Source organism: Thermobia domestica, chromosome 1, assembly GCF_964235325.1.
Source record: "Thermobia domestica chromosome 1, izTheDome1.hap1.1, whole genome shotgun sequence".
NCBI classification, from domain to species: Eukaryota; Metazoa; Arthropoda; class Insecta; order Zygentoma; family Lepismatidae; genus Thermobia; species Thermobia domestica.
The window spans coordinates 231,930,013-231,942,666 of NC_137454.1; positions in this window are offsets into that span (position 1 = coordinate 231,930,013).

Sequence of the window (12,654 nt, forward strand, 5' to 3'; positions counted from 1 at the left end):
ACATGTCCCGAATATTTTTATCTTTACTATTATCTTCAAGTTCCTTAATTTTACCTTTCAAAAAATCCCGTTTCTTTGTTCTAAAAGTTTTGGAAGTTTCCCGCCTGATATCTGCGAAATTTTGTGTAGTTGTTTCATTCGGATTTTGTAGCCACCGTAATTTTGCCTGTTTTCTCTTCTCTGCTAATTTAATGCATTCTTGGTCGAACCATGGTTTGTTCCTACGTATTTCCGCGTGTCCCAATTTTTCTATTGCTGAACTTTTAATGCTATCTCTAATTTCAATCCAAGTATCCTCAACACTAGTGCACTCCGAGTCTTCTAAAACCGCGAATCTATTCGAAACTTCAATCTGGTATTCCTCTCTTACCTGGCTCTCTTCTAATTTCTTTAAATTAAATCTCTCCGTTTTTGGACATTGAATATTACCTTTATTCAACGATAATCTCTCCCGTATTATCGCTACTACCAGGTAGTGATCAGTGTCACAATCAGCGCCTCTAAACGACCGGACGTCAATTATGCTAGATTGTCTTCTTCTATCTACTAAAACGTGATCAATTTGATTATGTGTTTTTCCGTCTGGTGATGTCCAAGTGTATTTATGAACGTCGCGATGTGGGAATTTTGTACTCTTCACGATTAGGTTTTTGGATGTTGCAAAGTTCACGAGTCTAACACCGTTGTCATTACTTTCCTTATGCAAACTTTCGTTCCCTATAATCGGTTTGAAAATATCCTCTCGTCCTACCTTCGCATTGAAATCCCCTAACAGAATCTTCATATGGTATCGCGGGAGTTGGTCAAATATCCGTTCCACTTCTTCGTAAAAACTATCTTTTATATCGTCACCCTTATCTTCAGTTGGAGCATGTACATTTAAAACAATAATATCACACCATCGTCCCTTAAGAGTAATAAAAGAAAGTCTGTCAGTAACAAATTCAACCCGTTTAATTGCTGGTAATATTCGTTTGTGAACGAAAAACCCTGTTCCTAACTGGTGATTTTTATTTCCTTCCCCGTAAAAGAACGTAAAATTTCCGGAATTCTCAGATCCATTTCCTTCCCACCTAACTTCCTGAACTCCTACTAAGTCCATCCGGAGTAGGAGTTATTATTATTATTATTATTATTATTATTATTATTATTATTATTATTATTATTATTATTATTATTATTATTATTATTATTATAGATTTTGGAATGCGTAGACGCAAATAGTTACGGAAAAAGACCAACTAAAAACTCTTTCTATACTAATCTATGGAAAATTAGGTCTGTTATACACTATAGGATCCTAGGAAATCTCTTACGACTTGTCCTAGAGTCAAAATCTCAACGTGTATGGCATCAGATCGCATGTCATTTCCTGTGTTCTGAGCAATCCTATGAGATTTCTCTTATTTACAGCGTTTGCACACGTCCCCGGAATTACCGGTTCCGGTTCCGATAATGCCGGCGATGGAAACGGCGGCAATGTAATCAAATGGTAGCTTGCACACGCTTTCCGACCCTGCAAAAAAGCCGGTGGAATTCCCGGCACCGGAAAATGCAGTCGGCCTAGCCGCCGACAATGTCGGTGTCGGCTCCGGCTCCGGTTTTGTCGGTGGCAATGCTTTTTTATGCGTGGATGCACATGCAGCTGGTAATGCCGGAGCCGGCTGAAAATACGTTTCTTCGATCTAGCTACAGTGAGTGAGTGGCAATAAGTTGTGTATTCTTGTTTCTTTTCCTGTATTTGGATTTTTGTTTCTTGTTTTTCTGTTATTTTCTTTTTTTTCACATCACTTCAATATATAATAAAGAATGAAATAATCAAAATGGCTGTTAGGTACCACAATATAGAGGCTTGCTATTTACATAAATTCTCAGCAAGAGAAATTCGGATCTTGTTTCAATTACCCAACTACGGCAACGCGGAAAGTGAGTTTCACAGATGTATGTATGTACATTAATTTGTTATCTTCTATGCCGAACTTACTTAAACGATTAAAACAAAGGGGTCGTTGGATTCGTTTTGATAGAGAATATGTCTTAGGATATACGAAGTCATAATAAAAAATCAACATGGCGGAAATGAACAAAATTGCGATATGAAGAAATTATGGGCGGTATTCAGAGAGAATTGGTTAATCAAAGTTTAGTCACATACTAGTTAGTAAGCAAACTAACTCTTTGCTAAGGAAGGTGCACTTTTTGGTATTCAGAGTCTACTTTGAGTACAACTAAAATTATGATTTGGGTATAATTCACTTATGTAAACCCAATGCAGAGGATGAGAAAAAAAATGGCAACTACGGAAAAGCAGATGAGCGCATGCGTAGTCTGTAAAAATGAAAATATTTGAAATACAAAATGTTGTGTCGAATGCTAAATCGTGGGTAAAAGATTAGCCTCTGCTCTAGATTAATTAATCAGATGTGATTAACTTCGTCAAATACTACGTCCTAATCAGAGACTCTGAATACAATTTTGATAAACATCCTTTAGTCAACCCCGTAGTATGACGTTAATCAGACTTCAAAACATCTCTGCACAAGGCCCTATGAAACTAGGATAGTTGCCCAGTGCTTATACTGTTAATTATGCAACCCAGCATTAGGGTGTCAATAACCTTCATAATAAGAGAACAAGGGTTTAAATCTCCACCAAAATCGAAGAACTAGGCATTTCCAAGCATAACAAAGGTTGCAGGAATGCAGGACCTCATTTCTGTATCTTGGTGCTGAATATGATTACTAATTCGTTGTACTAAGAAATCGAACGTTTGTTTAGACATGCTAAAGTAATTTAAAAATTTCGAATCATATTTCCGCAGCTCTTCATATAATATATAAATTGAACCTTCCACATGACGCATTGTCAACAATAAATGGATCCAAATCTGTCTACTGTTGCTTTGTTTTCTTTTTCTTCACCGTAAGTACAGCAAGGCAAGGAGATGTCGTTTGTTTATTGCTGGACTCATGTTCTCTTCTTCACGTTCAAACTCAATCTACTTCTCGACACCGGCATTACCGGGATGTGTGTGCAAAGCAGCGCCGGCACCGACATTGCCGGAGCTGGAGCCGGAACCGGTTTTGCCGGCCCCGTGTGCAAAGCAGTTCCGGTCCCGGATCCGACATTGTCGAAGCCGAGCCGGGCAGTGCCGGGCACGTGTGCAAACGCTGGTAGAGCATGCTCTATTTCGAAAAGAAAATTTCGTTCGATTTCAATTTGAGTGACATCAGGTGAGAGGAAATGAAAAAAAAAAAAAAAAAACTGATGCAATATGTTTTACTAATTTATCTTCTGATCTCGCAGGTTTACTTTTGGTGAAGCACTCGAAGTAATTGTTGACAAATTATAAGTTGTCACTAATTTCCTTATTATTACTTCCTAAATGATTTTCGCTGAGAGACATGAAAATATCTCATATGTCATAGATAAAATTCAAGGGAGCCATAAAAAAACAATTATTGAAAAACTATAATTGTTTTACGATTTGCCTATAAATCGGCGTCCGGATGTATAGCATAAAAACTATAATGCAAAGAACACATACTAACCTGGTTACTGAAAAGCACGAATGCTATCTAACCGAGTCAGCGCAGAGCTAAGCTGGGCCCCGACCGTTAGCGAGGAGGTGCGTCCGAAGGTAGTGTAAACGAGTGGGTTTTGGCAATGATACGAGTTTGAATAGCACTTGTCATGATATCATGCTAGTAGCGCTCCCTTGCAAACAAATTACAGCTTACATAATAACACACTGAGCAAGGAAATGTGATATTATGTAAAGAAAAAAAACACTATTTCGTAACAGTTTCAACACAATAGTAACAGTTTCAGTGAAAACTTGACCCACGACCCACTGACCCACCATCCACCATGACCTACTCTGACCCACGACCCATCATCCACCGTGACCCACTGACCCACCATGACCCACCACCCACGGTGACCCACTCTGACTTACCACCCACGGTGACCTACTCTGACCTACCACCCACCATGAACCACTCTCATCCACTTTGACCTACTCTGACTCACCAAAATCCATCGTCATCAACTCTGAACACGATCCACGGCCTCTCCTGAACTGACTAAAGAGTTTACACTTGTAATAAAACAAGACTGTGAAATTGTCACTAATCGGAGTTTGAATTTCTAGTCAATCGCTCAAGCACCACTCTGTTACAATAACAGTGGATCTGACCTTTACGATATAAAATGGTAAAGTGTTTGTCAGTGAGGAAATTGAAACAGTTCGAGGTGGGGGGAAATTAGTGTGTGCCTAAAATATACTTGTGCTAAGAGAGAATTCTTTCAAGTGTTAATTTCTGAACGCATTCCACAAGGAAGTTCTATTCGCAGGAAAATACCCCTGTGTAATATGGAAAAGGTTATGGTTTCTCAGTTCACAGAATTTTTCTCACAAAAGACTTGAAAAATCAGTTTTTCATAGGGTATAAAGGTGCTCGGGTACCCTCTGTGAGAGCATCTCCATAAAGTATACTCATAATTGTAATTTGTGTAATCACTAAAACACCACGTTAAATTTAAGTTACAAATATGCATAATTGCAATTATTACGAATATTCATTCAAAGTAGTTTACCTAAAGCAAAGAAGAGACTTACTAAAAATTAGGTACAAAGTTGAATAACACAAATAAGCCATTAGTAATACAAGTATACATTTTCCGTAACTTAATTTTCCACCATAAAACAAATCTGAAATCGGATTTATTTCCTGTTGGTAACTTTTTGGCGGTAAATCATCCGCAGTGGAATGATATCCATCCTTCAGCCAAAAAATAACTAGCTCGTCTACTTTGAGCTTGTCTAGCGGTGGGCCATTAACATTGATGAGCAACAAGTTAGACAATATTTGAGCACTTAGTGTATTTCTAATATTAGTCATCTGTAAATTCATAAGGAGAAATCCCCATTCCCACTCTGTCGTGGAAATTGATAATATTTCTACCCGATTTCTGCAACTTCTCATCGACAATCTACTTGTTAGACTTAAGTCTGATAATGATTTTTCTTGGTCAGGTTTGAAATACTCAGCAAGAAATATCATCTCTCTATCACCATACAACATCTTTTCCATATCGACCATGTCAGTTGGCAATGTCGACCCATGTAGAACAGAAACTTCATCTACCACGCCTTTGATAGGGAATCTTGTGAATAAATTATCTATTAAAGCCTGATAAACTGATGATTTCTTATTTGTTTATAAATTTAATTTTTGTAATTACACATGAAGGTTTGATACCATTACCAAGTTCCCTCCCCGTCTAGAAAGCGAAAGGGAACGAGGTTCCTGGAAAGTGTTCAGAGTTGAATGGGAATTTCCCTCCTTCTTCAACTTCAATTACCACACTGCTATTTGCCATGTGCCAAATTACGATGAATTTCAATTAAACTATCATAGTATAATTATGTCCTTGTTGAATTATCAATACTTTTCAGTGGAAAAAAGGATGAAATTTGAAAGTTCCAAATCAAAGTAAGTAGCAGGCTGCGAATTGACGGGGGGGATGCCAGGGATTTCCCCCCTGACAAAAATCTTTCCCCCCCTGGAGAAGAAAAATTTTATCCCTGGCAGGGATAACTTTTCCCCCCCTCTGGAGTATTTTTAAATGGACATGAAGATAGAAGAAGGGAACAATTCTTACTTTGTGTAGCTAACCTAAATATTGCTCGAGTGAAAATTTATGAAACATCTCACATCTCAACTGTTTTGTACTTGTTAGTATATATATATATATATATATATATATATATATATATATATATATATATATATATATATATATATATATATATATATATATATATATATATATATATATATATATATATATATATATATGGGGGGATAACTGTGCGCATATGGGTGAAAATTCATCTCCCCCTGGGAAAATTTTTCAATTCGCACACTGGTAAGTAGACCAACGTAAAGGGAGAAAAAGTGTAAAATTTTCCATACAGTTATGCATGCGTACAATCCAAACTTCAAATTTCCGTGTAATTAAGCTTACAGTACAAATTTTAGGCCTATTTTTCTCACAACTTTATGGGTTGATTGCCCTGTGCTGTAAGCGCTCCATATAATAAACATAAGCTTCAGCAATTATTATAGCAGAAAGCAATGGATGTATGAAGCCAAGCACTGTATTTTTTGTTTCTAATTTTTTTTCTTAAATAACATCGTTCGTTTTCGATCATTTTTACAAACCAATTCACTACCAATTTTCCATATATAGAAAGTGCCTCCCCCCCACATAAAGGAGAATTTTAAAAAAATGCTAGGACACACTCTGTTTATTTTCAATAAAGAGTTAATACACTGAATTTCAGCTCTGTAAGTTTAACGGCTTGCGAGATACTTTTTTTTTTTTTTTTTTTGCAAAAATTCAGGTTCTCACTACCTCCTTAGGATATTATCCATTATAATAAAAGCAATATAACATCCCAATTTGGATTAAGGCCTAACTATATACCAAAAGTAATTTCATTTGACTTTGCAATTTGACCATGATGATCAGGCACACATAGTTACATTCAATTTTTTATATAATAATTTATATATTACAGTGATTCAAAAATGTATTTTTTCCAGTAGTTAGCTCTAAAAACTCACAGGTCTCGAAAGCCAAGTAGTAGTGTAAGTCCTATTGCTATTATTACTATTAAAAATACCAATATCCAAAAGAGCCTGAAGTTGTTTTTTCATTTGGTTAGATATACTCACCTCAGGTAAGTAGACAGAAACAAGTGGAAAAGAAACGGAAATGAAGGTCTTGAAAGTAAAACGGAGACAAATTTACCAGTCCTCAGAAGATGCTGTCTACAATGCAGTGAGCAGACAGGGTCGGTAGATCATACTGAGTCGGTGGGTCGCAGTGAGTCACGGTGGGTGGTAGGTCGCAGCAGTGGGTCATGGTGGTGGGTCGCAGTGGGTCACGGTGGGTGGTGGGTCACAGTGGGTCATGGTGGGTGGTGGGTCGCAGTGGGTCACATGCTGTTGACCCACGACCCACTGACCCACCCAGAAAACTTGACCCACTGACCCACCGACCCACTGACCCACTCCATCTCTGGACGACTCATCCACCACCCACTGTGGCCCACTCTGACCCACCATGACCCTCTCCGATACACCACCCACCATGAACCACTGACCCACCAAAATACATCGTCATCAACTCTGACGCATGATCCACGGTGTCTTCTCTACGGACTAGAGTTTATACATGTAATAAAACCAGATTGTCAAATTCTAACTAGGGGGCGCGGTGGCTCAGTGGTAGATTTTCACCTCCGGTGCTTGGGGTCCCTGGTTCGATCCCAGCTCACGCCGTGTGGACTTTGTAGTGGACAAACACCGTGCTCGTGGGTTTTCTCGGAGTTCTCCTGTTTCCTCCCATTTTCTTCATTCCACCATTTCATTCATTTCTCATCTTCACCGTCTCCTTTAGCCTAACTGGCATAAGCGTGGGACGTAAAACTTAAAGATTTCATTTCATTTTCATTTCATATTCTAACTAATCGGAGTTTGAATTTCTACGGTCAATCGCTCAAGCATCGTTACAGTTACAATAACGATGGATCTGACCTTTACGATATAAAATGGTAAAGTGTTTGTCATGGGCAAAATTACGATGAATTTCAAGTAAATTGTCATGATCTAATTATTTCCTCGTTGAATTATCGATACTTTTCAGTGGAAAAACGGATGAAATTTGAAAGTCCCAAATCAAGGTAAGTAGACCAACATACAGAAGCTTACATTACAAATTTTATGTTTATTTTTCTCACAACTTTATAGGTTGATTGCCCTGTGCTCTAAGCGATCCATAGGTATATAATAAACAAGCTTTAGTAATTATTATAAACCGCGTGGTAATCATATATGGATATATGATGCGAAGCACTGTATTTTTTGTTGACTTGAGTTGAGTTGATTTTGAGTTTAACGTCCCTTTCAGCAGTGAGGCTATATGAGAGTTGGACCTACCCCATGCCGTGAACGTCTCCAACACCTAGTGGCCCACTTGCGGTTAAACGTCGATCGTCAATATAGCGACGAGTCGAAGGATTGCCGCTAGTGTCCCACTGGCGGCAGGGTTTCGTCGAGTCGAAACAGATATCTCTAGTCGGGGTGTTGAAGTTATCACCACGAGGACTTCGTTTGGTCCGCGCTCTTTCGATTCGTCGCGGAGAATCGCTAAGGGACCAACACGAACTATCGCCAGTCATGTGTATGTGGTTATTATTATAAATTATTTTTTCCTGACGAATTGTTCCTAAAGTGAGCTCCGGAGGTCAAGAATAACCTCTGCCTCAACATCATGAAGTGAAAAATCTTGAGATAAATATGAATTTAGATGGCAACTGCCGTCAATCATTAAAAGGTGAGTATGGAAGAACTATGAAATAAATAGACACGCGTCATTTTGTTTAAAGAAATAGATGGCGAACGCATTTTATCTTATCCCAAATAGTTATCGTCTCACATACACGGGTAAAACAGCACTCTGATTGACCAAATTAAAAAGATCTCAACGACTTATTCCTTTACAAGCGGCGCTTCATTTATTGCCTCCGCAGCGAAGTCGGAAGAGCACCCGCTCAGTAATCATGAGGTTGGTGGTTCGAGCCCCCTGCGGAGTACTTTTTTGATACTTCTTAAGTGTTTTTAAACTCATCTTAATGTAAAAAACTCACACAATTATAGGCTATTTAACATATATTGGGAGAGTAATTTTGTGGTTCATTGGCGTTTTGTAGCGTCTCTGCCACTGTTGGGCCGCTGGTGGTATCATTTTCAAAACGGAAGAGGGGCCACCGCGGATCGTCGCTGTGGGGCCGCCAATTTTTGGAGTGATGTCGCTAGTTGCCCGTCGATAGTCCACCGACGCTTACGGCATGAGGTACGGATTAACGTGAATCCGAACCACATGAGCTCCCGCCGGGAATCGAACCCGGCTGTATTTCTTATTTCTCAACTTGTTTCTCAACTAATATCGATCGTTTTCGATTATTTTTACAAGCTAACCCACTATCTATTTACCATATATAGAAAGTGCATCCCTCCCCATAAAGGAGAATGTTAAAAAAAATGCTAGGAGACGTTCTGTTCATTTTCAATAAAGAGTTAATATACTGAATTTCAGTTCCGTAAGTTTAACGGCTTGTGAGATACTCAATTTTTTTCGCAAATATTCGGATCCCCACTATCCCTTAGGATATTATTATAATGAACGCAATATGATAACATCACAGTTTGGATTAAGGCCTAACTATATACCTAAAGCCATTTTATTTGATTGCAATTCGGCCGTGATGATTAGGCACACATGGTTACATTCAATTTTTTCATATGCTAATTTATATATTACAGTGATTCAAAAATGTATTTTTTCCGCTAGTTAGCTCCTCTAAAACTCACAGGCTTTGTGTATCGAAAGCCAAGTAGTAGTATACGTCTTATTGCTATTATTACAATTTCAAATATCCATACTCAAAAATGCCTCAAGTTCTTTTTTCACTTAGAGATGCTCACCTCAGGTAAGTAAACAGCGACAAATGAAAAAGAGAAATGAGGCCTTGAAAGTAAAACAGAGACAAATTCACCAGTGTTCAGAACTGTATACTTAAATCACGCTCAACCCTACTCATAGGAGCTAAACACGCGGTTCTAGTTAGTTGGAGTTATCAGTTTCTCGCCACGTAGCACAAATATAGCAAAAATGAAGTGTCTGTTACTGGCGATCTTCGTGGCTGAAAGCCCGGTGGGAGAGAATTTGTGATTTTAACTGTCCTCGATGTTTCTGTGTTCGTATCCCTGTCGTACTAGTGATTGGATAAAAGTCAAGTAAACTAGTAAAGCAAGTAAAATTAAGAATAAAGTAGTTCAAGTAAGTTACTGAGACACGATCGGTGAGTCAGTTAACTTTTTTTTATAATTGGGCTAGTAATTATAATTGCTTTTGGTGTGAGTTCAAACCCTGGCCAGGAAAGTTTTTTTTTAATTTTTATATTTCACAGTAAACTGTACAGTAAACAAATGAAGGATCCTATATTGGTGGTTTAACCATTAAATTAAATATTCTAGAACCCTGAAATTAGGACTCTACATCAATTTTGCATTTCGAGCGTGACTCTAATAACTTGAACACGTCTGTACTTTGAAGCACACTTCTGTGACACACTAGATTCCGAGCTCGCTCCCCAATGGAACAGATTTGAACGCATTACGAAAGATTTGGAATCCTCTTTAAAATGTAAGTCTACTTCTCATATAGCTGTAATGCATAGGGACGTTTACATTTAAAGTAACTATTAGCTTAGTCAAGTGATTAGCACGTTGACATTGGAATTGAACGGCTCAATTTCGATTCTCGGCTTCTTCGTTGAAACTGTTAACTTTCGTGAAACTTAATATTTTAGCTAACCCGTGTAATAAAACTCAACGGATAAATAGAATTTATCGATTAATTTAATTTAAGGTAATTGTCTCCTCATGTCAAATCATGCTCCATGAAACCGTTTTAGGGTACGAATAATCAATTTTCTTTTCTTGATAATTGTAATCTACAATACAATTTGAAGTAATAATATTGGCTTGAACTGCTTTATTACCTGGTTAACGTTTCTATGCTGCAATTATATCTCATTTGGACTCAAATATCGATTGTGATTAGAATGTAAAAGCTCACTATCTCCAACTGAAATATGCTCTTCTGCGGTGAGAACTATCAAATATATATATGTAATTTAATGAGAAAGATCTCATTGTTCGTTGTACTTAACGAACTAGTTGCAAGTTTATTTAAAATGAACTATCCCGAAATCTTACTCATCGTTATTAGATAGATTCTAAATCTTACTCATATTCTTGAAATAAAACATACGGTGTATAATATCAGACTTGTCATGCAATATTGCAAACTGTAGTATCATAAACATCCAAAGCTTAGTGGTCTCTACAACAGTAATAACGCAAATAAGACAGACGGGTCAATACACATTAAAATACTTTACTGCTAATACCATGATCATGATATGACAGATTTCGAATTAGTACGAACAAAGGTACAGAACAAAGGTTCTGTATAAGAGATTGAAAATCTTAGTTTTTTTCAAAAGCCTTTATTTCGAAATACTGCTTAAACAAATACCTCATCCTATTGCATAGATAATTTTCAATAGATGTGAATATTCAACGCAGTTTATAGTTATTTCATACCTCAAGCCGTCCTGGAGATTTCAGACGAAATGAAATGAAATGAAATTTTGAGTTTTACGTCCCACGGTTATGCCGGTTAGGCTAAATGAGACGGTGATAATGAGTAATGAATGAAATGGTGGAATGAAGAAAGTGGGAGGAAACGGGACAACCCCGAGAAAACCCACGCACACGGTGTTTGTCCACCACAAAGTTCACTTGGCGGGAGCAGGGTTTGAACCCGATACCCCTAGCACCAGAGGTGAACGCTCTACCACTGAGCCACAACTTTCGAGTAAACTTCGGAATAAACATCTTAATGATAACGCAAAACGCGTTGCCACAGCCGAGAAAATCGTCCACAACAGAAGGGCTAAAAAGTTTTACACCGCAATGGAGCATGCCAAAGCCACGGCAGATGAAACAACTGAAGTACTCGCATTCGATTACATGCAAAACCTGCCTCTTCCAAACATCCCAGTGTAGGAAATTTTTTAATCTAAGACAGCTGTGGGTGTGTCTTTGGTATCCGTGATCTCAAATCAAATCATGCAAAAATGTACATCCACCATGATGGCGAGGGAAAGAAGACTCCTGACGAAGTTCGCAGTTTCTTGCTAGATTACATCTCTGTGCTGCCTAACACAGTTACCAAACTGAGACTGTTCGATTCCTGTGGTGGGCAAAATCGAAACCATACCATCATTCAATTTTTGTGCAATCTCGTAGAGACTGGGAGATTTGAGAACATTATTCACTACTTTCCTGTTCGCGGCCATTCTTTTCTGCCCTTCGACAGAGATTTCGGCCTCATAAAACGGACCATCCGTCATTGCGATAGAATTTACACGCCGGAACATTACACTGAGCTTATTCTTTTGTCAAATACGCAGGGAAAGATGGAAGTAAAACAAGTGTCTACTAAAGATATTCTTGACTTCAAACACTGGTGGCCTAGCAAGTATAAGAAGAGCTGCAGGAGCTCTTCTATCTGTCGAGACATCCGTCGAGCGAAGAGCTATCTGTCGAGACATCCGGAAGAGGAGTGTCAAAGGATGACAAAATTCAGTTTAAGGTATCAGACTACAGACAGTTTGAATACCGATCAGACATCTCAGGAAAAGTAGTCGTACGACAGTACATTGACAACGATCTCGTTCGACATATCTTCAGTCTAGCGAAGTATAATTAAGAAGATCGAACCCTTCCTTCAACTCCGGCATACTCAAGTGGTCAATGCCCGATAAATGAGAAGAAACTCGATGATTTGAACAAACTTCGTCAATACCTGGCAGGATACGAAGAATTCTATGACCAGATTGCTGCGTGGCCATCGACAAGTGCGGAAGACATTGAAGGGGTTACTTTGATGACTAAGCTCAGAAAAATGCGCTGACTTGCATTGTTTGCTTTTCTACTAACGCACACA